General features: G+C 42.1%; 1 pseudogene; it reads left to right on the plus strand.

The window, feature by feature from the left end:
• LOC149145067 (14-3-3-like protein GF14-C) overlaps window positions 1-25597 on the plus strand; it is a 186288-nt pseudogene that overhangs the window by 57527 nt on the left and 103164 nt on the right.

The raw sequence follows: 25597 nt of genomic DNA on the forward strand, positions 1-25597 counted from the left end.
CACTTTATCAAGGCCATAACTCAAGCAAATTTCAAGAACTTCATGAAACTTCTGGAAATGAAAAATAACATCAAAACAAGGATACTAATGCAAACACTTGAAAAAGGACTTGATCTGACCCCTACTAGACATGACAAGCATTTGTCAAACATGTAATATGTGGATCTACGCATAGGGGTCTCATACTTTTCTGAGTATCATCAAAGAGGACTAATATCTCCTCACAATAGATGCATTTTTATCTATTAGATCATTCATTCAATAACATTTCATATTCTAACCAAAAAATGATGAGAGCCATATATCATCATTGTCATAAAACATACTTATAACCAACAAATAACCAGAGATATATCAATGAGGAAACAACCATTAAATCCACATAATATCAAGCACATATACTCAGAAAATACCAATGCAAAGGAGCTCTTATTATCATATGAAAATCCAACCAATTCAGGGACTTCCAAATACCACCCGACCATATATTGAGTTGAACTGAATCTCTCTTTCATCCAATCCCCCCATGCCATATTACAAGCATGAATGTGGGATATCATGAAACAAACCAAATAAAACCAAACCAAGACTTCCATAGGCCAAACCACCTCAACCCTCAACCCATTATTCCACCTTATGGTCAGAAATCACTAAACATCACCATATCGGTCTCTACCTAAGATGTCTAAGGCTTCAAGGACTAGGAACTCAACCCACAACTACTGTCAGGCTCTAGAGAATTTGTCTAACTAGGGCTTCCAGGACTAGTAACTCAACCCACCAAGGGCTCCAGAGTGTTTTTCCAACCAAGGCTTCTAGGACTAGTAACTCAACCCATAACCATAAGGAACATGAGAACCAACCAGAAAACAAAAGGAAAGAAACCCACAACACCATGGCTCTCCAAGAGGAAGAGATTAGGAAATTCCACTGTCAATCTAGGAAATCCTCCAACCAATGGCAGAATAACCAATAAACAACATGCATGTGCCATGCATTCGAAAACTAGCAAGGAAATCATACATGCAATTTGGTATCTGCAAGAAAAACCTGTTGTAGCTGCTAATTCCAATGTCCTCTTATTTTTTCCCACTCTTCCTTTTCCTTCTTGATCCAAACCCCAAGTATGCCACACTCCTCCAAGATTTCTCCAAGAAAACTTTAGTTTTTAAGAGTATGAGAGAGAGAGAGAGAGAGAGAGAGAGAGAGAGTAGAAAATGAGAGCTCCAAAACTAAACTAACAAAAAGATAACACTGACAAAAACAATATACTGGTCCTCAAAAGCCTTTTTATTAATGAGGTCTCTATTTTCTTCATTTTCCTCCTCACATGAAACCTATGACATTTCACCTTGCTTTTCTCCTAATTTCTATTATTTTCATAAATAAAATGCCAATAAATTCCTTTTCCCTTTCCAAATCCTTTTCAATTTCCTTTTGCAAATTTCCATAGCCATTAATTGATTGCAAGTGAACCATGTCACTATGTTTTTGCCTAAAATTCATCTTGGAATATGTGTCCCATGACCTTGTTTATTATTTCTCCTTTATTAACTTTATTACATAGATTTTTAACTAGGGTTGTTACAACATCCACAATCCAAATCGAGGATGTGCAATGTCTTCCATTATCCATGATTTTCCAAACATGTCACATATCACATTGCTTTTTGTTTGTTGATATATCCTTTAGTGTTTCCTATTCATAATATGCCAATGGGCATAATATAAGAATCATGTTCACACAATTGTTGAAATTATAGATCAACTAGAGCTACTTTTTCCCACTTTATTCCTCATAAAATGAAGAACCTTTTTATGTCATTCACATTAGCATTAAATAAATTGAAACAATCATTCTTCCACAAGAATTACCCCTGAAAACCCTGTGATACAAGATCATGTATACAATACATAATTACATGTGCAATCAAAGTTAAGGTTAAGAGAACTTCCTTTGTTCTATTCTCATGGTTGCCATGTTATAATCCATTATTCTCATGGACCCAACTAGCCCATTTTGTTGTCATACCATTGTCCACTTACTCAAGAACATAGCAGATATTGACTTATGTCGATTAGAACCAAGGTTGGATAACTCCTTGCATTTAAGCAAAGAATGCATTAGTCAAGGGAATATTTTATCCATAACTCCTTCCCTTTCCTCTTCCTTTCATTTTGTTGTTATCATTAATGCTTCCATCCTTTATTTTCTACTAATAATGTCTGCACAGTCAAATTCAAGCCATGCACATTTAATTTATGCATGTTGTCATGTTTAGGAGAAACACTCCCAGGTATTTCAACGATGGTTTTTTTTTTATCCATCTTCACAACATCAACATGTTTTTTTTGTCCATGCTAATCATGCCCTACCCCTCTCCAACCTTCCTTAGTTTCAACATGTATATGCCTTTCTAAATCCATATTATCTCGTGTTTGACTCAACTCTCTTACTGGAACTTTATGGATTTCCTACCACACCTAAAAAGTTTCCTCAGCCCCAATCATAACATTCGAAAGGAAAAAATTAAAAACAAAGGAAAGTGCAATCACAAGGGACGATATTGACAGAACAACACAGCCATGCGCAAATGTACAATCAAAATGACATAAATCAATAATTCAAATAAATTGAATACATTAACACATAAAAATAAAATAGTCCCCAAAATCAATTACACCTGATGAGTTCAATGTGAATGTCACTTCCATCCATCATACATTTGAATATATGTATACATATATATATTCACACACCAAAATCAGTTCAAGATTTCTTTAAAGGCTATCAGAAACCTTGAAGTCTTACATTTCCCAACAGTTCATGGGGAATATTTTCATGACACATGTGCACATATAAGGAGCTTGAGGGGATGCCCCATCCTCCTTCTTGACATCTTGCATCATTGATTTGTGTCCTTATGGCTCATATGGGCTATTTTATTTATTTCTCTACCTATAGGTATAATCCTTCCTTAGATGATTTTCTCTACAATACCAACAAGTAAATATGTTGGCTTGTTGGGGCTTGAACCAGGTTCGGAGTTAATTAGCCAAACAAATCCTTGTACCACTGGCCCTTTCGATAACAGTCCACAGAGTGCAGACTAAGGTCTCACCTGAAGTAGTATGGGGGGGTGCTGGAACCAAGTTTTCACACCCTTGAGATGTCTGAGAGGTTTGATTGGGTCCAACAGTAAGTCCCTTCAAGCAGGTTACATCGTGCACTTCCCTGTCCCTCGCACCCTAATATACTTGCCTTCGTGCAACCCTAACCAGGGGTTGTGGGGCTTCCGCGCTGCTGGAGCAGTGTTCTGCACTATTTCCCTATGTTGCACCTAAGATATTACTTATCTTCCTATACCAGTTAGTCATCTTCACATAAATAGATGCCTTACATTATATTTATTTATACAACACATTCATATGAGTCCGCGTAGAAAATAACCAGTAAATTTGCAATTTATACCTAATAATACATGAAATAGGAAAAGATACATATAAATATGATAAAAATTCTCTTTATTAATGCTTCCAATGGTTACAGACTCCACCTGCCTTGCATACTTAGCTGCAAGGGTCCGTGCACTCAGTTGTGGACTACTAGGTCTCTGTGCACACAACTGTAGATCCTTCTCCTACTCTACGCCCCAAAGACACAATGTACCCTTTGACTCAATCCCTTAGACTCATCATGCTTTTATTTCTTAACTTCTTGATTAGCTATTTTCTACACTTAGAGCCTCACTCTATTTATACAATCCCATGGTTTGCGGACCATGGGTAGGTCTATCAAGCTGACATTACATTACAAAAACAAGGGCGGACAACCCTGTGACTCTATTATGACTTCGCGCTCCATGCCCACAAATCGTGGAGTCTTTATAAAGGACTTGGTAAAAACTTGGGCTTTAAGCCCCAAAACATGCCTTGGGGGGGATTCCATGCCCAACAGGCCACCAAAAAAAACATCGTGAATCACGCTCAATTCACTCTATCGGTGCAGGGATCTTCACATGGAGTCCCTCCAACTCTGTTCAAACTGCTGCAAGGTCAGAAACACACTAAGCAACTGCCTACTAAATCTCCTATACTCGTTGTTCCAAGACCGTGGTGTCAGAACTGCTTCCCTGCATCTGTTCATGTGTTCCCTGCATTTGTGCGAGCTTGCCTTCAATTGTCGCTGTAATGGTGAAGGCCTCGTCGATCCAAGGTTGAACGCGTGCCTTCAAGACTACTTCTTTGTGCTGTGTTGTGTCCACGTGCTCTTTTAGCACTTTAGGTTGTTGCATTCACACGAGCCTCTAAGTGAGGGCCACCATCTACATGGTCCCTTTGACATTATCATACTGCTACTGGAGCTCACGTGCTTATGTCTCCTAGCACTGGATGTTGGGGTCCTCCTACAGATTTGTGAGGACCTCAAAGGAATCCTCCAAAATTCTGGTCCAGTCCCTTACTGCACTGCCGATCTCTTCCAGCCCTGATGCAATAGTGCTGGTGCGTTGTTCTCTTACTTCTGGAGGGGTGGACAGCTACACCTTCAACCACAGCTTTGCTATCTAAAGGTTTAGCTCCAGCTGAACCTTAGTCATTTCCTCTCGCACCTCGCACACCCCTGCTGCTAGTTTATGGATGCGCACCTCTGCTAGTGTGTCAGCTGGGATGGCCAGCTCAGGGACCATCTGACAGGCTTCTACCAAGTGACACCACTTCTTCGTACTGCAAGCTCAACTGCTCCATGTTGATCTTTTTCTCGTTTAGCACTTGCAGCGCATGGCTCTCCCTAGCCAACAGTTCTGCAGTAATCCCATCCTGCAGAACGTATAGCATTTCCTGTGGGAGTACAACCATGTTGATCCCAATATTTTTCAGTGCACTAATTATAGGCTTTTTGACCTCACTTGTTGTCACCAGTGCCCCTTCTGGCAACACTATTGTATTTGTTGTCCGAGCGCGCAGCATCTGCTCTACTGCATTTGTCCCTACTATGAGGTTGGTCGAAAGGGTACCAGCTTGAGGAGTGCACCCCTGCAGCTGCACTCTGAGGGCCCCCAACACACTCTGATTCTCTTGCGTGAAGTTCTAGAGGGCCTCAGAGGTGACGTCATGCACCGTCTCGTTGATGTCATGCAAATCACCCTTAGTAAGGGTGATCGAGTCAATAGACAACTTCAATGCCTTGACCTTCTTGCGCGGCCCCATCTGCTCGCTCGGGCACTGACGCTTTAATTTTGTTGATGCGGTTTGTGGGTCTGCACCGCCCTCCTCTTCCTCTATTTCCTGCCCATGCGAAGGCGACTTCTGACCCTCACACACCTTCTCGGTTGCCACCTATGTTTCTGCTGCTATTGTGGCCTTTTTCTATTCTCCTACCATTTGCGCAGCATCCCACACCTCCTACACTTTTGCTACCGCTGCTTCTTACCTTCTCTTCTCTGCCAACTATGCCATACGTAGTTTAGCCTCCTATTTCTTCTTTTGCGCTGCAGACTTCTCCATTACCGTAATGTCTAGGGCGCGCCACTCCAATGGCCATGTCTCGAGTACATCAAAGATTACATCACCCGTGTCTACAAATGGTGGCTCTCTCCAGTTCGTGATTGGGTCCTTGCGTGCTTTGATATAGATGTTATGGAGGTCTACTTTAAATTATACAAAGCTTTGCAAGCTGTTGTAGATAGTGGGTGATAATCACAACTTGCGGTTAATCCCCATTCTGATGTTCATTTCCATGAACACCCAAAATATCTTATTGTCATGGATCTAGTTCGCGCCCTTCGTGGCCCAAAGTGAAGCATAATTCACGGCCTCCGGCAGATCCCTATCAATTGTGGGGAACTAACTATCCTTTGGCAATTCCCCTGCCACGAGCACTATCGATAGCATAAGCCATGCATAGTGGACCATTTTTCCTTGTTCCTGGGCATTGTGGCAATTTTTCAGGAACTCCTTGCATAGGAACTTGGACCAGTTGAACTGGACCCCCTCCATGCAATGCTCAGCAAGTGCCACCACTGGTGCGGGTACCTCGTCCGCGCGGCAATTGCACATAAATTTACTCGCCAGTATCTAGGTCGCCACCTTAACTACTTTGTTGTTTGTGCTAGATATGGCGTAGCCCATTTTCTTCTTCTCTAGTTTGTATTTCTTCTTCATGGCCTCCAGGATGGCCAAGTCACTTCTCTTCCCCTTTGAGATGTCTAAGGGTCCTCTCCTTTTCATGGGAGCCAGGTAATGTGGTGGATTAAGTGGTCCATGATGGGGATGGGCTCCTCCAGCCACAAACACCCACCTTGCACTAGGTAGAGTAGCTGCTTGATGATGAATATTGTTATTGGGGTGCGGTGGAAATGTGGCACCCAGAACAGGTTTAGTAACCCTGCCTTTTCCACTCCATGTAACCACTTTCATGGCTCCAATTCAATAACCCCTGCTGTAGTGTTCTACTTTGGCTTCATGAGCTATGTAGTCTCTAGGTGAGGGAACTTCTTGCAGTCAGAGAGATCCCAATCCTCAAATTTCAAGCTAGGCACCCGCCCCAGGTGCGTGCCCTCAAAGATGATGTCATTTGGGAGAAGCAAAGTCTGGAGAGAGCTCTTGCTCTTGTTGAGACCCTTGGTCACTTTTGCCTTCCCCTTCCACTGGGGGATATAGGTGAGAAGCTTTGTTAGAGGGCGCACAGGCTCAGTTTCTTACTCCATGCCTTTGTCCTCGTCTTCTTCAATGATAAGGTCCTCCAGGTCTTGCTCTTCCTCATCAGTTTCCAAGTTAACATTTTCACCTTTCTCCCCCATCATTAACCTGGTGCGCAATGGGTTTCACAGGGATACATGCACAGGAATCATCAACTATTTGTCTTTCTTTGGCCTCGGCATGTGAGGTCATTTATGGATTTCCATCACAATTGCGGTACCTTCAGGGGAATCTCCCACATTCAAGGCCTGCATGACCTCTTCGGCAGTCATCTCTACAATTTCCCTAACTTCTTGTGACACTGCCATCTTGCTGGTCAAGGAATCTTTCAATAGCATAATCAGGGGATCAATCAACGCTCGACACAGGGCAAATAGATCTCGGCTCAGGATGTGTAGGGAATACAACAACTCAATTCGCAAATGACCAAGAGTTATTTGCTGGGTATCCCTTTGTAATTTATAACACCTTTTGAATTTGAATTCGACCATTCCCCCCCAATATGGTTCATTAATGCTCCCTTGGCGATAGATTTTCCCAAATATTTCCCATAAAGTGCATCATAAATTCTTGTTGCCTGCTCCATTTGGTCTCAAGTCAAGGATCACATTATGAATAGTGACTCCAATAGTCACTTTCTAGCCAACTCGCGCAGTAGCGCAGCCCCCCTTGCACGGTCGCGGACCTTGTGACACTTTGCTTCTACACGTAGCCCCAACATCACGCAGCTCCTAGGTAGAGTAGTTTATAGTCCCGCGCCTTCTTTCAACTACCTGGAGTGTTAAGGCTATACTTCCCACAGCTAGTCAGGTGGTCGCACCACCTGTATAGGGTTTCATTCGATCATCCATCACTTTTCCTAGAAAATACCAACATTTTATTGTTACTGGCTGCGTTGTGCACTTAATCATCAGCATCACGCCACCATGGTTGATCCATTTAGTAATATGTGGTCTAATCCAAGGCATCAGGCTGATTAATTCTCAGCAATAGTCTCCAAATTCGTCAATGTGATTGTGCACACCTTGCTTTGTCATCCTAGGTTCTTTATCGAGAAAATCCTTCTTGATCCCGCCCTCAAGCTTCTTGGCTTCCATTTCTAGTAGAGCACTTTTCTCCCTTAATCACGCCCTATCTTTCATAAGTTCTTGGAGCCTAATATGACCCTGTCGGATTTCTTCCTCAGGTCCCAAGCGTTCTGCTAATTTCAACTGCGCTACCCATTCTTCCAAGGTTCTGGAACCATCGTATCTTCCGGTACTACCATGTGTAGACTAGGCATTTTATGCTCTATGGGGATTAAAATGTTTGCTCCATACTCCAGCCTCAGAGGTGCTTCTACCATCAGTTTCTTGCACATGGTCCTATAAGCCCATAGAACCACTGGTACGCATAGGTCCCAATTAGTGTGTTGCGCACTGTGTACCTTGTTCAGTGCTTCACATACTTCATTAAAGGCTTCTGAATGGATAACGTTATACACACTTGGTTTTTCCATACTCCCTAGTTCCAACCAGAGGGGTCGTTTGCACCCTGCCTTGCCCTCACTTGCTTATTGACTGTGTTTCCTAACATGAAGACTGTGTGCATTCACGCAGGTTTCATACCATATGACTATATCCATCTAGACAGGTGGGTGCATGGACGATTTTGTCTGGAAATCCCGTCTGTTAATCACATATGAGGCTTCCCAAACCATATGTGCATCATTCTCCTACATTCGCGCTAGTCCCCAAAGCTACCTTGGTGCGTACCCCATAACCTCATGGGCATAGTGAGCAATACCCACTTCAAAGGTTAGAAACGTTACAGTTCTGACACCTCTTTCAAATCTATTTAGGAAGTCATCTACCTCAGTTAACCCATCATACCTAGGTAGATCCCTTACCTCCATTGATACACAGTGCAGTGATCTCGTCATCATGTTACAATTCAGCGTGGTTACCTCGTGTAACCGGTTCTTCCATCCTTCTATCTCCTTGTCAAAATCCGATGTGCAGTAGCTTTCAAACTCCCATGAGATTCATCCATCTATGTTCAGATTTACCCAATCTTGCTCTTGCATGGTTATCTTGTAAATGTGGTCCAAGTCGTCGTCGCTTTCATAGTCACGCACTAGCTTCGTGTAGCACCATCCTTTCACTGGGTCCAAAGGTACAACTACGCATAGAGAATTTTTCTCAAAAATCATCTTGTGCTTCTTCAGAGTTATCACCCCATTCATGTCAGTGGCCCAATCTATTCCTAATAGCGTGGGATAGGGATTGTTGTCATCAAAAATATCTATCACTTTGAAATCTGGTAGCACGCTTGCTCCTTCGATATCCAATGTGATTCCCTGCAATCTTCCCAAAGGTAGGATCCTTTTTTGGTTTGTCATTCACAACTAGATAGGGGACCATTGCAGCGTAGGCTTTCCCATAAGCTCCCATGTTTGCTTCAGCAGAACATTCGCATCTGATCGCAGGTCCAAAATCACTTGGTCCGTGTCATATTCTCCAATTTGCGTGGTCAATCCCATCTCCCTTCCTATCCTCATCGTGTGATTTCCAATCTTCCAAGCTACGTATGGTTCTCTTGGCACATTCCCAGCGCATCTATTTATGAGTTCCTGCAACCCCTTTACAGCCTTGTGATGAGCCCCAGAAATGGGTAACTTTATGGGCTCATTTTTCCTCCTAACTTAGCTTAATCCACCATTCTCATTAGTTTTTTGCATGTTTTTGATTAAATTTATACTAATAGAGTGAGTTGGGTTAGTTCTTATGCAATGAAGTCTAATGTGTGCTTTATGCAGATTTTTGGTCAATTTTGAGACAAATTCAAAGGTTTAATGAGCATTTGGCAGCCAATATTCTAGGAAAACAAGGGAGAGGATTTGTAGGAGGGTTTCCACCTCATTTATGACTCCCTACTTTGAATCCTCCTTCAGAAAGCTCGGAGCACAAGCAGCCACATCAATGCATCAAAGGGCCACCCGAGCAAGTGAAGAATAGCTGTTGTCTATCTCAAGTCTTGGGAGCCAAGCCTCCTTGATTTTAGGCGAGCTGTTGGGGGCTCCAGCTGTATAAATAGAGAGGCTTAAGGCCTCATTAGGTTGTTGGATGTTAGTCAAATTTTTTCACTTTTGTTGCAGCTCTTGCTCATCTCATTTCGAGCTTACTTTTGTGAACAGTTTTATGTAATGTGACTATTATTTTGATAATGGAGATGAAATATTTTTTGAGCCAGCACTGAGTTCTCTCAAAGGGCTGAATTTCTTGGGTTAGGGCCCAACCCAAGCTACCCAACATGTCTTGTTTTTTATTTATATGTCTCGTTTCAGTTCATGAATTAGTGGTTGTTAGATAGATTTCTTCCTTAGTAAAATAGGTTACTTTTTGGTGATTTACATAGTTGTTTCCATTTCAGTTTATTGGAGTAGTTTTAATAGTGATAGAGAAAGATACAAAAAGGCCATCAATAGAGCCTTGATCTTCTTTCCTCTCTTTGGGACCATGAGTTGAGGTCAAGACACTCTCGCTACCACAAAAAAATAATTTTGCTTCCTCCATGCAATTTCTTGTGTTATAGTTTGATTTAGAGGTTAATGCTTTGCTTCACATCCATTTTTCCATATTCATTTCTATTTCTGCAATAAATTTCTTTCCATGCTTTCCTTTCCATATAGCACTATTTAGCATTTTATTTTCCTAGATCATAATTTAGGTGAACATGAGATATAGTTCTGTTTTTTTTGGTACAACTAGTTCTTTTCTTGCTCAGTTTTAGGGTTTGATTTTCATCTCTCTTAAAGTACATCTCTACTCATAATAATTCAATAAAGCAGCCATCACTATCTCGTTTTCTACATGTTTCACAGGTCATTCATAGCCCTTCACAAATCTGCCCTAACTTTCTGCATTTTCCTCATAAACTTTCCTCTCGACTCTTGAATAAATCCAACCATCATTTTCTTTCCTAATCCTCCTTGATAAACTACAAACACCTTAACACATCCCTCTAGTCTTTAGATACCCTTTCCCACCATTTTTTCACCTTTAAAACCTCTAAAATAGTCCTTGGAATCCTCTTGTAGATCCTCTTATAGATCCCCTGCAGCCTCCTATAGAATTTCCTGTAAGTGACTTTTTAAAATCCCATTGCAGGGAAAGCCTCCAGAAGGTTGCCAGAGGTCTCCTAGGACCCCTCCACACCTTCCCACACCTCTACAAATCCCAAGGTCGCCCTCCATCATCACCTAATCACTGCCACATCCACAAATAAAAAGTTACATGCATGACAATTTCACATAAAATACATAAAAATCCAAAAAATATGTTTTTTCTTATTTCCTTCTAGAAATAGCTTGAATAGGTGTAGTTTACTTCGTCAGTAGGTAATGGCATTCCTTTCCTATATTTTCACCTCTATTTTTGCAAAATTAGGGTTTGCTAGGTTTACTTCACATTTCAGTCTTCTTTATCTTTTTGCAAGTAGAATAACCTCTGTAGAGTAAGCTTTCCTTTCTTTCATCACATATAAAACTTCCTCTGGAATTCATAGAAGTTGGCTTGAGCTCCTAGTGATCTTGCGCCAGCTGAACAAGTGACAACCTGCAGTAAGAACTAGTACTTGTGCATACAACACTGTCGCTTCCAAGTTTGTTACGAACTACCGGGTTGATAAAAGTAAAGTAGGAAGCCCTAGGAGTTGTAGCATTATTGCTACAATATTGGTGCTCACCACTTTTTGGTGCCATTGCCAGGGAAGCGTCAGAGTATTTTGTGATTACTGCTTTTCTTCTATTTTCTACTGCAACATTTTTCTAAGTAGTTCATTTTAGTAAGAGTAAAGTAGTTGTTTCTTTCAATTTCTGCATTTCCTTTCTTTCATTTCAATTCTGCAATTTCCATTTCAGCAAAAGTAGATTTGCCCTTTCAATTCTGCAATTTCCATTTAAGCAAAAGTAGATTAGTCCCTTCAATTCTGCAATTTTTATTCCATATTAGTCATTTCCTTGTTTTCATTTCAATTATGCAATTTCCTTTCAGCAAGTTCATTTCAGTAGTTGCAATTTGTTTGCTCAGTCAATTTCAATTTTGCAAGTACAAGTAGAAAAAAAAAAATCACCCAAAAAGAGATTTCCTTTCATGCCTCGTAGGAATAGAAATAATTCAAGGAAATTCCTACCTAACACCCCCACCACATCACAAAGCTACCCTTCTCTCTTCTTTGGTGGCAGTGATCCAGAAGAACCTTTAGGGGAACAACCAGAGATATTTGAAGAACCTATAGGAGAAGAAGAGGAAGAAAACATCCCTCCTGAGACAATGGCTGAAAACAAAAATGCTAGGGGGAATGGAGAAAGAGTAGAGGGTACTTTTCCCATCCAAGAGACCAATGGGGATACTAAAATGAAGAACATAAGCCCTTCAACCCTACCTCACTTCCATGGATTGACTACAGAAGATCTTGACACCTTCCTATTTGAGTTTGTTGTTATCTATCGAACCTATGACTATGCAGAAGATGAGCAGAAGTTGAAACTGTTTCCTTCTACCCTCAAGGATGCAACATTATGTTGGTTAATGGGGTTACCTGGCAACAACATCACAACTTAGGATCAGATGCAACAAGCCTTTAATGACAAATATCTGGACTAGCGTAGGTCAAAAGATACCAAGGAAGAAATCTTCCGAATGACCATGGGAAGTGATGAATCCTTGTAAGATTATGGAGAGAGGTTCCAACTCAGTTATAAAAGGGCCAGGTGCACACTTGACCCTGAATCTCTGAAGTTGGTCCTGATCAGGGGAATTCCAGAAGACCTTCTAGACACCCTCCATTTACTGGTTGGGGGAGACATCTACCAACTACCTTATGAAGACATAAATACTGTTTTTAGAAACCATTCTAGGGTAGCCAGAAAGAGAGGTAGGGGGAGTCAACCCATAGCCAGTACCTCCTCATCTAGTTCATCCCTCAAAGATGAACCTAGAAACACGCTGGAAGACTTCAAGAGTGAGATGTTGTAGACTCTTTCCATGCAAATGGATACCTTGCATATCAAAAGGAAACAAGAGGAAGTAGAGAGGGCTTTGGCCATTTTATGTCCTAGGTGCACCAGAAGGCATCCTAAGAATGAATTTCCATTGGACCTTATAGAGGTTTGTTTAGTTTGTGAAGAAGATCATTCTACAGATAAGTGCCCTTCCTTACCTGGACTTAAAGTTGTATACCAACGGGCCAAAGGAGCCACTGAACCACTCTATTTCATGAACCAAAGGAGACCGCATGGACCTAGACCATACCAACATGGAATGCAAGGGACATCTCAAGCATACTACAACCCCAATCATGCCACTTCCATACCTTCTTGGGGTCCTACTACTCATCCTTCTTCGTCCACACCTCCTCCTTGGTCATACCCATCTCAATATCATGCCCAACCAGCCGCTCATTCATTCCATTCCTATACTCAGCCACAACCTCAGTGGAATGCATCTCATTAGGGGTGGAGGCCCCAGTACAACTCTCCTCTGGCTCTTTTGCCTCCACCACTTGTTATAGACATTTTTGTGCCTTACAGCTATAAGCATGAAATGTCCATAATCCAAGGGATCTAAAGTCCCTAAAAGTGTTGTTCCTGCCCCTAAAGGAACAAGGTCAACCAATGACAGCTTCTCCCAGAAGTTCTCCACCAGAAACTGCTCAGAACTAGTCAAATTAGGATCAATTCAGAAGCTCCACTAGCTGCCTGCGTTGCAAAGCACCCAAATGCACTGGCTAGGTGCGTTGCAACACACTTGAATGCACTACCCAGGTGCGTTGAGTGGGAAATGACAAGTGGCAGAGTCATTTAACGAGGTGGAGAGAATATGGAAGCTTCCAGAATCTTCTCCAATGACACTTGCCTCACTGAATTCGACCTGTGATGAGTAAGAGGCTCTCAGTCTCCAAGTGGAAGCAAGAACTGACAGAGAGAGGCCACAAGTCAAAACATAAGCTGACTCATCCTCTTTGCTTACATATATATATGGATCCCTCATCCCAGAGATCCAGGGGCTGGAATTTTGTACTTTGCAGAGAATTGCTATTGGTTTGAGATTGAGATTAGTACATTGGGTTATTTATGCTTTGTTGGAGGTGAGGAAGGGATTCCTTTGCTGGGAGGTAGATGCTGGATCGGGACTCACTTGGTTGTATCTCCTCTTGGACTTTCTTATCATATCAATAAAATTATTTGAGTTTCTCCTACATGTTGTGTATCAACGATGTTTTGTTATATTTGCATGTTTAGCTTAATCTGATCCTAAGCTTTTTATGAATGTGAATCTATATCTTCGTGTAGTTTCTCTCTTCTGTGATCTTGCAGGAATTCGGTGAAGCTAGGCCAATAAGGGAGCAGAAAGCTGGGAGCTATTGAAGAGAGGAGCGGTTGGATCAACAAACTAGCGCAAGACACAGGTTAGTTTATCCTTCCTCTTCGTTTACATCTCATAAAGAAGAATACTCAAGTAGTTTTCCTTGTTTGTTGCTAAGGCACTGTCACACCTTAGAGTGGGATAGGGGAATTCTGAATAGATACTTTTCCCAACAACAGAATGGCGACTCCACTGGGGACCGTATCTAGTTAGTTTATTTGTGTTTCTATTGTTGTTCTTCTCATAAACTTAGGAGTGGCGAATCGAACTGCATTTGCCATTTACAAATGCAAAGTAGAGATCTGCTACTCTAGTTCATTCACTGGGCTTGATTATGATCTGAACAACTGATCCAAAAATTCTCTAATTGCCCTTTGTGATAGCTCTTAGTCCTCCTTTAAATCATCCCTCTAATTGTACCTTACTGATAGCTTTTATCCGGCCAAAAACCATAGATTAAACTGCAAACCGTGACCCAGAACCCAGAGAAAATTCTCGTTTCTGCTTCAGCGCAGGCTCTGTGAAGAGGTTCTGCATTTCAACGCAGGTCCCGAGAGGGCTACCTATGCTGCAATTCAGTTTCTCTGTGCAACAGGTGCGCTGATCAGCCCTTGCCCTGTGCAGCTGAGGTTCTTTGCTTCATTTTGTTCAGTTTTATCTCTGATTTTTGCAGCCTGTTATTAGTGTGTGTACCTATCTGAAAACCCCTTTTCTTTGCCTTAATTCCGCCTCAGTTGTATAAAAGAAACTGTATTTGTTTTTGTGTATTTGTTACATCATTTGCAGTTTCCCATTACAAAAGTAAACTAGTCATACTGTCGCCCTTAGATCTAGACCTGTCGTAAGTGTCGTTTTGATCTTAGGAGTAAGTGTGTTTGCTGTTGACAGTTGATTGTGCTTTTACTTTTGTCTTTTGGATTGAATTTGTGAATTTCTAGTGTCGAAACAAGTGTTTACTTCAAAATCATAAAGTGTCGTAATCGTCTTTTTTGATTTCGAAAAGAAGCTTGTTTGTGTTTTTCACTTGAAATCGAATTCAAATTTGTACAACAACTTTCTTTTTAGGCATCAATATTAAGAAAGTGAAAACAAATACATGCACGAGTGCATTTTCATTTTGACATTTTGTATGGTTTGATTTAGGGAAAGTGCATTTACAGTGTGCTCTTTGCTCTTTGAGAAAAGATTGTGTCTTTCTTTTCCCCTTGTAGCCAGGATTTTCATTGTTGAAAAGAGATAAAATCTTGCTTATCATCTTTAGACTACATTTAGGAATTATATCTACATCTCGTGGTGATCCAAAAAGGCAAACTTCTAAGAAAGATCAACCTAAAATAAATTGAATGAACTTAACAACGCTTTGTAACTTAACGCACAACATAGAAGTCTAGGCTAGAGACGTGTTCCAGCGTCGTAAAACCTGGTGACTATCAGCCTCACTGATGGTTGGGTGATTCCTCCTGAGAGACGATAAGTGCCAGTACAGATTGTGCTCCCATGTACTGTCGAGTATATATTGGGAGACCCCTATAGGCATAAAACCTTTATCCATAGGAAGCCGTGTCGGCCGCCCTACTGATCGCAATGCACTAAACACAACATTCGGGAAGATTGATCGCCCATACCCTAAAAAGTATTCTGCGGTTTTGCGATTGGTTTGGCACACCCTCTACCTAGAACTCCAGAGCAGTCCCTTTCGTTCCTTTTCAGAATCCTTAACGGAAAAGGTCCATCTGAGCACTTGTCACTTCAGGCTCATTAAAAATCGAAGGAGACTAGAGTCATCTTTTGCTTTTTCTCGACTCTTTAAAATTGAAAAAGAAAGTTGTGTCCAAGCGTCGTTAAAATTTATCTTAAACGGAATATTCATACCCTTTTTCCCGCGTTGATCTTTAAGTTGAGAAAATGGAGCCTACCAACCAAAGAATTCCCCTTGGTGGAAATCCTAGTCCCTTCTCCTCTTGGGGAGATGTTGGTGCGCCCCATATGGCCACATTGTTGCTTCCAGGACTGACAATTGGCTTGCCGGTCTGGCTCTTCTCAACCAATTTCGTTCAGAACACCACTATTCCTGAACAGTCGAATCAACAGTTAGACCAATCCAGAGTTACCCACCAACCTTCCACTTCCTCTAATTCTTCCTCTCCTCCTTCCTCTTCCCTTGATGGGGCTGGCAAAGCCAAAAGTCAAGTTCCTAAGGAGAAGAAGGAAAAGAAGAAGAAAGAGAAGAAGAAGAAGGAGCCAAAAGCGACTGGGGGCAAACGAGTGTCGTCTAACGAAAATCCACACACTGCACTGACTAGGCCTAAATCGCCATGTGTCATTTGCAAGGGAGACCACTTTCACAGGGATTGTCCCTGCATCCCTCGGATACTAAGGGACTGGTCTCCCCGTTTGCACAATCCGGTGGCATCAACCTCTGATAGCCATGTTGAAAGCACACCGTCAACTAGCGAAAGTGAAGTCCCAGGACAAAAAGGGAGAGCTAGATCTCCTTGTAAACTGTGCGAAGGCAATCACGCCATCCACCGTTGTCCCTTCTTAGATGAAGCTAAAAGAGTTTTGGATGATCGTCCGGTTTCACCGTTACGACTTCCTCCTGGATATAAAAAACTCTTGCCGAGTCCTTCGTTAGCTGAAAATCCAGCTGGCCCGCTCAAGTGGTCAGCTGAAGCGCCGGTCATTGAAGATGAACCAGCTGAATCCATACCCAACGAAAGTCAAAAGGTCGAGGCGTCAGTTGACCCGGTCTTGCCTTCAGAGATTTTATCTTCGAATGATACAGTCACTGAGGGGAATAAGGATGACACCGTCCAAATTCTCTTCATCAACACAGACTCCGACGAACACGGGGGAAACCTACCAATTCCTTTATTGCAGGAAGGAAGTTCGTCATAGCCGTACCCGTCCGTCTACTCGATCCCACCACCAAGCAACCTAGTTGTATCCTTCGACTGGAACCAACTAGGCATACCCCGTTTGCCAGCAAGCATACCATTTCGAATTATCATTCAAATATACATAATGGTCATGGCTGGCACCATCATTGATGAGGGGGCATCTGTGAGTATCCTTTCCTCTATTGCTCGGAAAGCGCTTGGTTCGCCATCGCTTTTGCCTGAAATGAGAAATCTGACAGGCTTGGATAAAGGAACCAGTCGACCTTTAGGGATCCTCCCCAATGTGCCCATAACATTGAAAGGGAAGACCGTTCAAATGAACGTGATGGTCGTTCAAGGACCATTGGATTATAACCTACTCCTTGGACGAGACTATATATATTGCATGGGAGCCATCGTCTCCTCACTCTTTAGAGTAATGTGTTTTCCGCACGAAGGAAGAATGGTCAAGCTCGTGGACCAACTTTCATTTCCCAGATCACGCATCGCAAATAGTCGTATACCATCCCTAAATGGTCTCTTCACGCAAGAAATGTCTCAACCCACGGTCCGTCCTCCCGATGAGCGCGAGTAATTCGGAGGGATATGACTGGAACCCAGGGGGCATGCGTCCTGGTCTGCTTCGGCAGGAAAACTTCGGGTATAGGGTAGGTTTCCGCGGGAGAATATGACTAGTCTATACCCCGTCCGTGATTGAGATAGGGGTTATTCTAGAATAAGATTCTTTTGTCAAAGTTATGTGAGTTGGCGGGCATCGTCGCTCACCTTTGTCTATCTCAGTAGACATCGCCGAAGAAGTGTTTTGTTTGCTGCGCAAATGAGACAATCTTTGGTAACCTGAAAGAGGTAGGCCTTTCCTGGTAGAACAAATGTTTTATCTGCAAATTGAGAGGTAACCTTGAAATTGTATTTTGTACCTGGGGGCATGCGAACCTTTTGGAGTGAAAGCAAGGGGTAGCTATTTATTTTTTAAAATTTTTAGGACCTCTAACCCTTTAAACTCGTAGGATTAATCGTTTCCGAACTTGCATAACGAAAGGATGCGGGGCAAAGCTTTGTAAGGCGCAAGCTCCATAAAAAATGGCATCTTACATGAGACATTCTTATCATATGACTGGATTAATTGAGTAGTTTTAGCACATAGTTCATGCTCGTTAAAAAATAAACATAAGATCGAGAAAGTGTTTCAACCCGCGTTTAAGCTCGTTAAAAAATGAACTATCCTCCGGTAAATAACCACCGTGAATGTAACATTATCAGCCATTAAAGCCTTGGTCGTGTTTGCACCGTCACCTCCACTTTTTCATTGGCCGATCATTCACCTCCATTTGATTGTTTACCCATTTTGAGGAACAACTGCGAAGAGTGATTTCACTAGCCATCCTTGTGACATTGCCGTGATTGGAAAATTCCAACCCTTACCTGGAATCAGCTGCTACCCATTTTATCACTCGTTCCTCAAAAGACGAGTCTTCTTTAAGCTCTTTTCATCTGACTCGTAAAATATGAAAATATTTCCGAGTTTTGGCCTTCCAGCTCGTAAAAGTGACCGGAAGTGCTATCCCTCCTCTAGATTTTAATCTTTTTGGACCTGAGGGATTATTGCACAAAAAGATCGAGCGCTTGTTTTGTTTGGCTCGTTAAAACTATCGAAATTTCATCCCTTTTGTATTGTTTTATACTTTTTCGGACTTAAGGGATTAGATGACGAAAAAGGACTTCCGGAGTTACCTTTACGTTCCTTTTCAGACTCCCTAAAAAGGAAAAGGACCGAGTTATCTTTGTCATTAAAATCGTTAAAAACATTAATAGCGACAAACTTGTCTTTAGACGAGAACGAGTTTCACTATCGCTAGGCTCGTTAAAACATAGCGATGGGTTTGCCCGAAGGGCAAATTATAGAACAAGCATATGTTATCCTCCTCAATCTTGACAAAAATAAAGAGGTACTGGTCAGCAATGACTGGGAAAAAATTGGGAAGAAACTCAAAGAACCTTTATTGGTAGCAAGTCGCTCTTGAACATGACACTTCCACTCCGTGCCAGAGTCGGGTTGGGTTGTTTCATTCACCGGTCACATCACCATGGTCTCGCCATACCATCCACCTTTGGGGTAAATGCTACCAATCCATCATATAAGTGTTGCTGATATGTTCAAGAGAAGTCATCCAGAGAAGTCACCTGTGTCCCATCCACTGCCATACATTATACTTCATTCTTTCATGACCGCCACCCTGAACCATATATCATCAGATCATTTTCACCTCCATCAAAATCATTTGCTCCGTTCCGTGTCATTGATGTGGGATTCATTAAGGCCCTCCTTTGATGGATCGCTTCTTGTCGACATCAACTCATTATCCAAGAAGTTGATCTAGGACCACCCCCTTCAGTACTTTGAAGCTTGCATGCCTCAATGGCAAGTTTCTCACTTCCGGCGACATGTATACATCAATGACCTTCGACCGAAAGATTTTTCGTGGTGTTCGACGCCAAGTCCTTTATTCACACCACTTGAATTGTACTGCAATACCTTGAGGGTCATTATCATTATCGGTGATTCCTCTCGCGCTTGTTAACAGTTTACATCATTGACTGGTAATCAAGCGATGTCTTTCCATGTTTGACTTCAAAACATTTCTCACATGGATCGACTTGAACTCAGAGTGAAGATCGGACGAGATTGAAGACCCCGGATCTAGTTTCATCCATCCGGGTTGCGATATATATTCAGGAAAAATAAAGACATTGACATGTACAGCATTGCAGAACAGATAATCATCCTACCAAAAGGATGATGATTTCATTAGAATCATCAGTCTACCATCAGACGATTGTCTGTCCTATGTACATAAAAATGAATTTATAAAGTTGAGCATGGGAATACCCGCCTCAGCTAGATCATGAAAACAATATGAAAATAATGTATTGTATTGTATCTTATTACAGGTCTCCTCCCATCATTGAAAGAACTTCGGATCCTCCGAATAAAGCATTTCACCCGATAAACGACCTCATACTTTAGGGGGCAACTGTTATAGACATTTTTGTGCCTTACAGCTATAAGCATGAAATGTCCATAATCCAAGGGATCCAAAGTCCCTAAAAGTGTTGTTCCTGCCCCTAAAGGAACAAGGTCAACCAATGACAGCTTCTCCCAGAAGTTCTCCACCAGAAACTGCTCAGAACTAGTCAAATCAGGATCAATTCAGAAGCTCCACTAGCTGCCTGCGTTGCAAAGCACCCAAATGCACTGGCTAGGTGCATTGCAATGCACTTGAATGCACTACCCAGGTGCGTTGAGCGGGAAATGACAAGTGGCAGAGTCATTCAACGAGGTGGAGAGACAATGGAAGCTTCCAGAATCTTCTCCAATGACACTTGCCTCACTGAATTCGACCTGTGATGAGTAAGAGGCTCTCAGTCTCCAAGTGGAAGCAAGAACTGACAGAGAGAGGCCACAAGTCAAAAAATAAGCTGACTCATCCTCTTTGCTTACATCTATATATGGATCCCTCATCCCAGAGATCCAGGGGCTGGAATTTTGTACTTTGCAGAGAATTTCTGCTGGTTTGAGATTGAGATTAGTACATTGGGTGATTTATGCTTTGTTGGAGGTGAGGAAGGGATTCCTTTGCTGGGAGGTAGATGCTGGATCGGGACTCACTTGGTTGTATCTCCTCTTGGACTTTCTTATCATATCAACAAAATTATTTGAGTTTCTCCTACATGCTGTGTATCAATGATGTTTTGTTATATTTGCATGTTTAGCTTAATCTGATCCTAAGCTTTTTATGAATGTGAATCTATATCTTCGTGTAGTTTCTCTCTTCTGTGACCTTGCAGGAATTCGGTGAAGCTGGGCCAGTAAGGGAGCAGAAAGCTGGGAGCTATTGAAGAGAGGAGCGGTTGGATCAACAAACTAGCGCAAGACGCAGGTTAGTTTATCCTTCCTCTTCGTTTACATCTCATAAAGAAGAATACTCAAGTAGTTTTCCTTGTTTGTTGCTAAGGCACTGTCACACCTTAGAGTGGGATAGGGGCGTTCTGAATAGATACTTTTCCCAACAACACCACCTGCTCAACCACAACCATTGCCTCCTGCTCCACCAAGGTAACCCCAAATGCCTGCTCAACCGAACCCGAACTCGAACCCGAATAATAGAAAGGCTTAGCAAGTATACAGTGGGGAACCATCATGCCCAACCTCTGCTGTGGAGATCCAGGAGATTAAACTATGATTTGGGAAGGTCCCCCCAAATAGCTAGCCTCCCCCTCAAGAGGTTGAGGAAGATAAAGAGGAAAGTGAACCAAAAGCAAATCCACCCATTCCTAAGAGACTATCTGGGGCAACACAACCCACCCCAGAAGAAACTGAACTTCTGGGAGAATTGAAACAGTTATGTGTAAAGATACCACTTCTTCAAGCCATAAGGGATGTGCCCATATACAATAAGATGATCAAACAGAAGTGCTTCAGGCATCCAGGCGGGTGCAAGAGAGATGCCCCAACCATCAATGTCATAGGACAACTGTCTGACCTGATGCTAGGGTAGGTAATCTATCCGAAATATTTAGACCCTGGAAGCCTAGTAGTTGATGTCCACATCAATGGCACCATGATCCCACCTACCTTGATTGATCTAGGAGTTTCCATTAATGTGATGATCAAGGACACCATGCTTAAGCTCAAACTCTAGGGCTCCTTGAGAAAGACCATGATAGCACTGCAGCTGGCAGACTACTCCACCGTGACCCCTGAGGGGATTGTGGAGGATGTGATGGTCTCCATTGATTCTTGGGAGTACCCTGCTAATTTCTTGGTTCTCCAGCCGAAAGAAAAGATCATTGGGTATCCTCTCATCCTGGGAAGACCTTGGTTGGCTACTATAGATGCCTACATCAGCTGTCGAGCTAGGAACATGACAATCAAGAACGGGCATATATCCAAACAACTAATCATATACCCTCCTACCCAACCCTTGCTAGAACATGATCTGCCTATTTGATTGTGTTATCTCCCCTAGGTATATAAATGAAGTCTATTTTGCACCACTGTGTGTAGTAGAAACTGTCATGAGGGGGAAAAACCAAAAAATGAGGATGATATCATTGGAAATTTGATTCAGAATCCACCCCCCAGTATGTTGCCATTAGAAGATCTAGTGAAAGAAACCCAAGAAAACCCCCTAGCTGATCTCTGTGTGGCCAACCCAACCTCTCTCCGTGTTAAGAATATAGAGTTCAGCCCAAAAAGGACCTTGAAAATCAACTCATCCCTATCCACCTCCCAGGAGAAGGAACTATGTAGCTTATTGAGAAAACATTTAGATGTCGTCGCCTAGAGCTATAAGGAGATGAAGGGAGTGCACCCTTCAATTTTTACTCATCACATTTACATTAAGGAAGATTGCAAACTAGTGACGTAGCCTCAAAGGAGGATGAATCCAACCCTTAAAGACATTGTCAAGGAAGAATTGAAAAAGTTACTGCATGCAGGATTCATCTACCCCATCTCTGAGTGAATGGGTATCTCCTTTGGTGCTAGTGCCAAAGAAAAATGCTAAGTGGAGAATCTGTGTCGATTATCGGGAACTGAACAAGGCCACCAAAGAGGACCATTTTCCTTTGCCTTTCATAGATCAAGTATTATATGGTCTGGTGGGGAAAAAGTTTTTCTCCTTCCTAGATGGGTTCAGCGAGTACAATCAGATTCAAATCAACCTGAAAGACCAAGATAAGACCACCTTCACTTGTCCTTGGCGTACCTTTGCATATCGGGTCCTTCCTTTTGGTTTGTGCAATGCTCCCACCACTTTCTAGAGAGTAGTATTGAGTATATTTTCTGAACTGGTTCATGATGTAGTGGAAATATATATGGATGATTTTACTCCTTATGGTTCTAACTTCTAGGAATCTTTATCTAACCTGAGAAAAGTTTTGGAAAAGTGTATTGAAATGAACTTGCCCCTCCGTCCGGAAAAATGTGAATTCTTGATGACTGAAGGGACCGTGCTAGGTCATGCAATATCTCAACAAGGATTGCAGGTGGACCCAAACAAAATTTCCATCATCCAAAGGGTCCCACCTCCTCAAAAGGTGAGAGATGTCTGAAGTTTCCTAGGTTTAGTAGGATATTGCAGAAGATTCATTAAATATTTTAGTAAGTTAGCCTCTCTGTTGTTTGGTCTTTTGTGAAAAGATGTTGAGTTCATATGGACTGACAACTGTCAAGAAGCCCTAGATACCTTGAAAAGTAAACTTGTGACTGGCCCAATTTTGAGAGGCTCAAACTGGGCCCTACCTTTCCACATTCACACATATGCCTCGAACAAAGCAATAGGAGCAGCCTTAGGGCAAGTTGATGAAAAGTTACCTTATGCCATATACTTTATAAGTAAAAATTTGTCGAAGGCAGAGTTAAACTACACAATAACTGAGAAGGGACTCCTAGTTCTATTGCATTCCTTAAATAAGTTCAAACATTATATCATAGGCTATCAAACCTTTGTACACACCAATCATGCTGCAATTAGGTATTTAATGAATAAACAAGATGTAAATTCTTGCATTATTAGATGGTTGCTTTTATTGAAACAATTTGATTTAACCATTGTTGATAAGCCTGGTAAGGAAAATGTTGTTGCTAACTTTTTTTCTAGAGTAAATCTACCTGCAGGTGAGGAAGGAATGGTGGATGATCAAGTTCCAGATGAACACCTATTAGCTATCTTAGTACTCTCTCCATGGCTTGCTGATATAGCAAATTACTTAGTTTCAACATAGTTCCCACCACACCCATCCGCAAAAGAGAAGAGCAAGATCGTGAGGAACAACACCCCTTTCACCTGGATTGGGGGCAATCTTTTCAAACTTGGCCCAGATCAGATTTTGAGAAGATGTGTTAGGGAGGAGGAATTTTTTGACATTCTCTTGACCTGTCATGATGGGCCTTATGGAGACCATTTTGCAGCAAAGAAGACTGCCTTCAAAATTTTGCAAGCAGGTTACTATTGGCCCACTCTTCATCAAGATGTGAAGAGATATACCAGCCAATGTGAATGGTACCAAAGGATGGGGAAACTTACTCCAAAGGATGAGATGCCCATGTAGCCTCAAGTGACTTTTGAGCCATTTGAGAAGTGGGGCATGGACTTTGTGGGTCCTATCAACCCTCCTTCAAAACTGTGCACCGATTATCTGACAAAATGGGCAGAGACAAAGGCAATAAAGGCAACAACACAAGAAAAAGTAGATGAGTTTTTAGGAGAGAACATATTCTATAAGTTCAGGTATCCAAGAGAACTGGTTATAGATCAAGGCAGTCAGTTCACTTCCAATTTGATTGAAGACCTACTCACACATCATAAAATCAAGCACAGGACTTCCACCCCTTACCATCCGCAAGCCAATGGGCAGGTGGAAGTCACTAACAGAGCCTTGGAAGGAATTCTGATCAAGGTAGTGAGTAGCAGTAGAAAAGATTGGGCAGATAGACTGGTTGAGGCCACCTGGGCCTACAACACCACATGGAAGACCACCATAGGGTTCACACCCTATGAACTAGTCTATGGGAAGAAGGCTTTGCTGTCAATAGAGTTTGAATACAATACATTAAGGATGGTAACATAACTGGACCTAGATCTCAGCCATGCACAAAGAGAAAGGTTACTCCAGCTAAATGGATTGGATGAACAAAGATTGCAGGCCCTTCTTCACACAGAGGTAGTCCAGCTTCAGAGGAAGATATGGCATGACAAAAATATCAAGGAGAAGCAATTCCAAGAAGGCGATTGGGCGCTGCTCTATGACTCAAGGTATAAATATTTCAAGGGAAAGCTGAGGACAAGATGGTTGGGACCCTACACTATAGAAAAATGCAATGATAATGGTTTAGTTCTGATCAGAACCATTGATGAGGAAGCCATCCCCATGCTTGTCAATGGACATAGGTTGAAAATTTACAAGAAGCCCCTCTCCAAGCGAGAGTTCATTGAAGATCTGAACAAGACATTGTTGGCAGTGGAGCAGGTCTCAGCCTCCACTCCCCCCACTCACTGAGAAAAAAGAAAAAATAATAAGGACTCAAGTGAAAACCTCTATGAGGCGCTTGAGTCCCATCATTGGGTTGAAAACCTCTTTTGAGGCAGCCCAGTGATGAGAAAAACAAACAAGAGAGAAAATAAGATCCCTGGGTGAAAACCTCACTTGGAGGTGCCCAAGGCAGGCAAGTAGGCTGAAAACCTCATGGAGGTGCCCAAGGCAGGCAAGTAGGCTGAAAACCTCATGGAGGTGCCCTAGTTGTCTTTTAAAAAAAAAAAAAAAAACAGAGAAAAAGTAAGAGAAAATTGACTTTTAAAATGCATTGCAGGTTACAGATGGACCACAGGAAGAGAGGGGACATGCCACAAAGCCTATTACATATCCTCTGTACTCTTCTATGTCATTTCTAACTTTTTTTCACCTCTCTATTTTTTTTCCTGAAGACTGTGCATCTTACAGGAGGCCTTGTGTGTTCTACAAGAGGCCCGTGTAGAAATCACAGAGAGCTCAAAATGGAGTATAACAATAGTTTGAGGAGTTGGGGACTAT

Source organism: Pinus tabuliformis, chromosome X, assembly GCF_031772625.1.
Source record: "Pinus tabuliformis cultivar Carrire ecotype Pingquan chromosome X, CPIR1, whole genome shotgun sequence".
NCBI lineage: Eukaryota > Viridiplantae > Streptophyta > Pinopsida > Pinales > Pinaceae > Pinus > Pinus tabuliformis.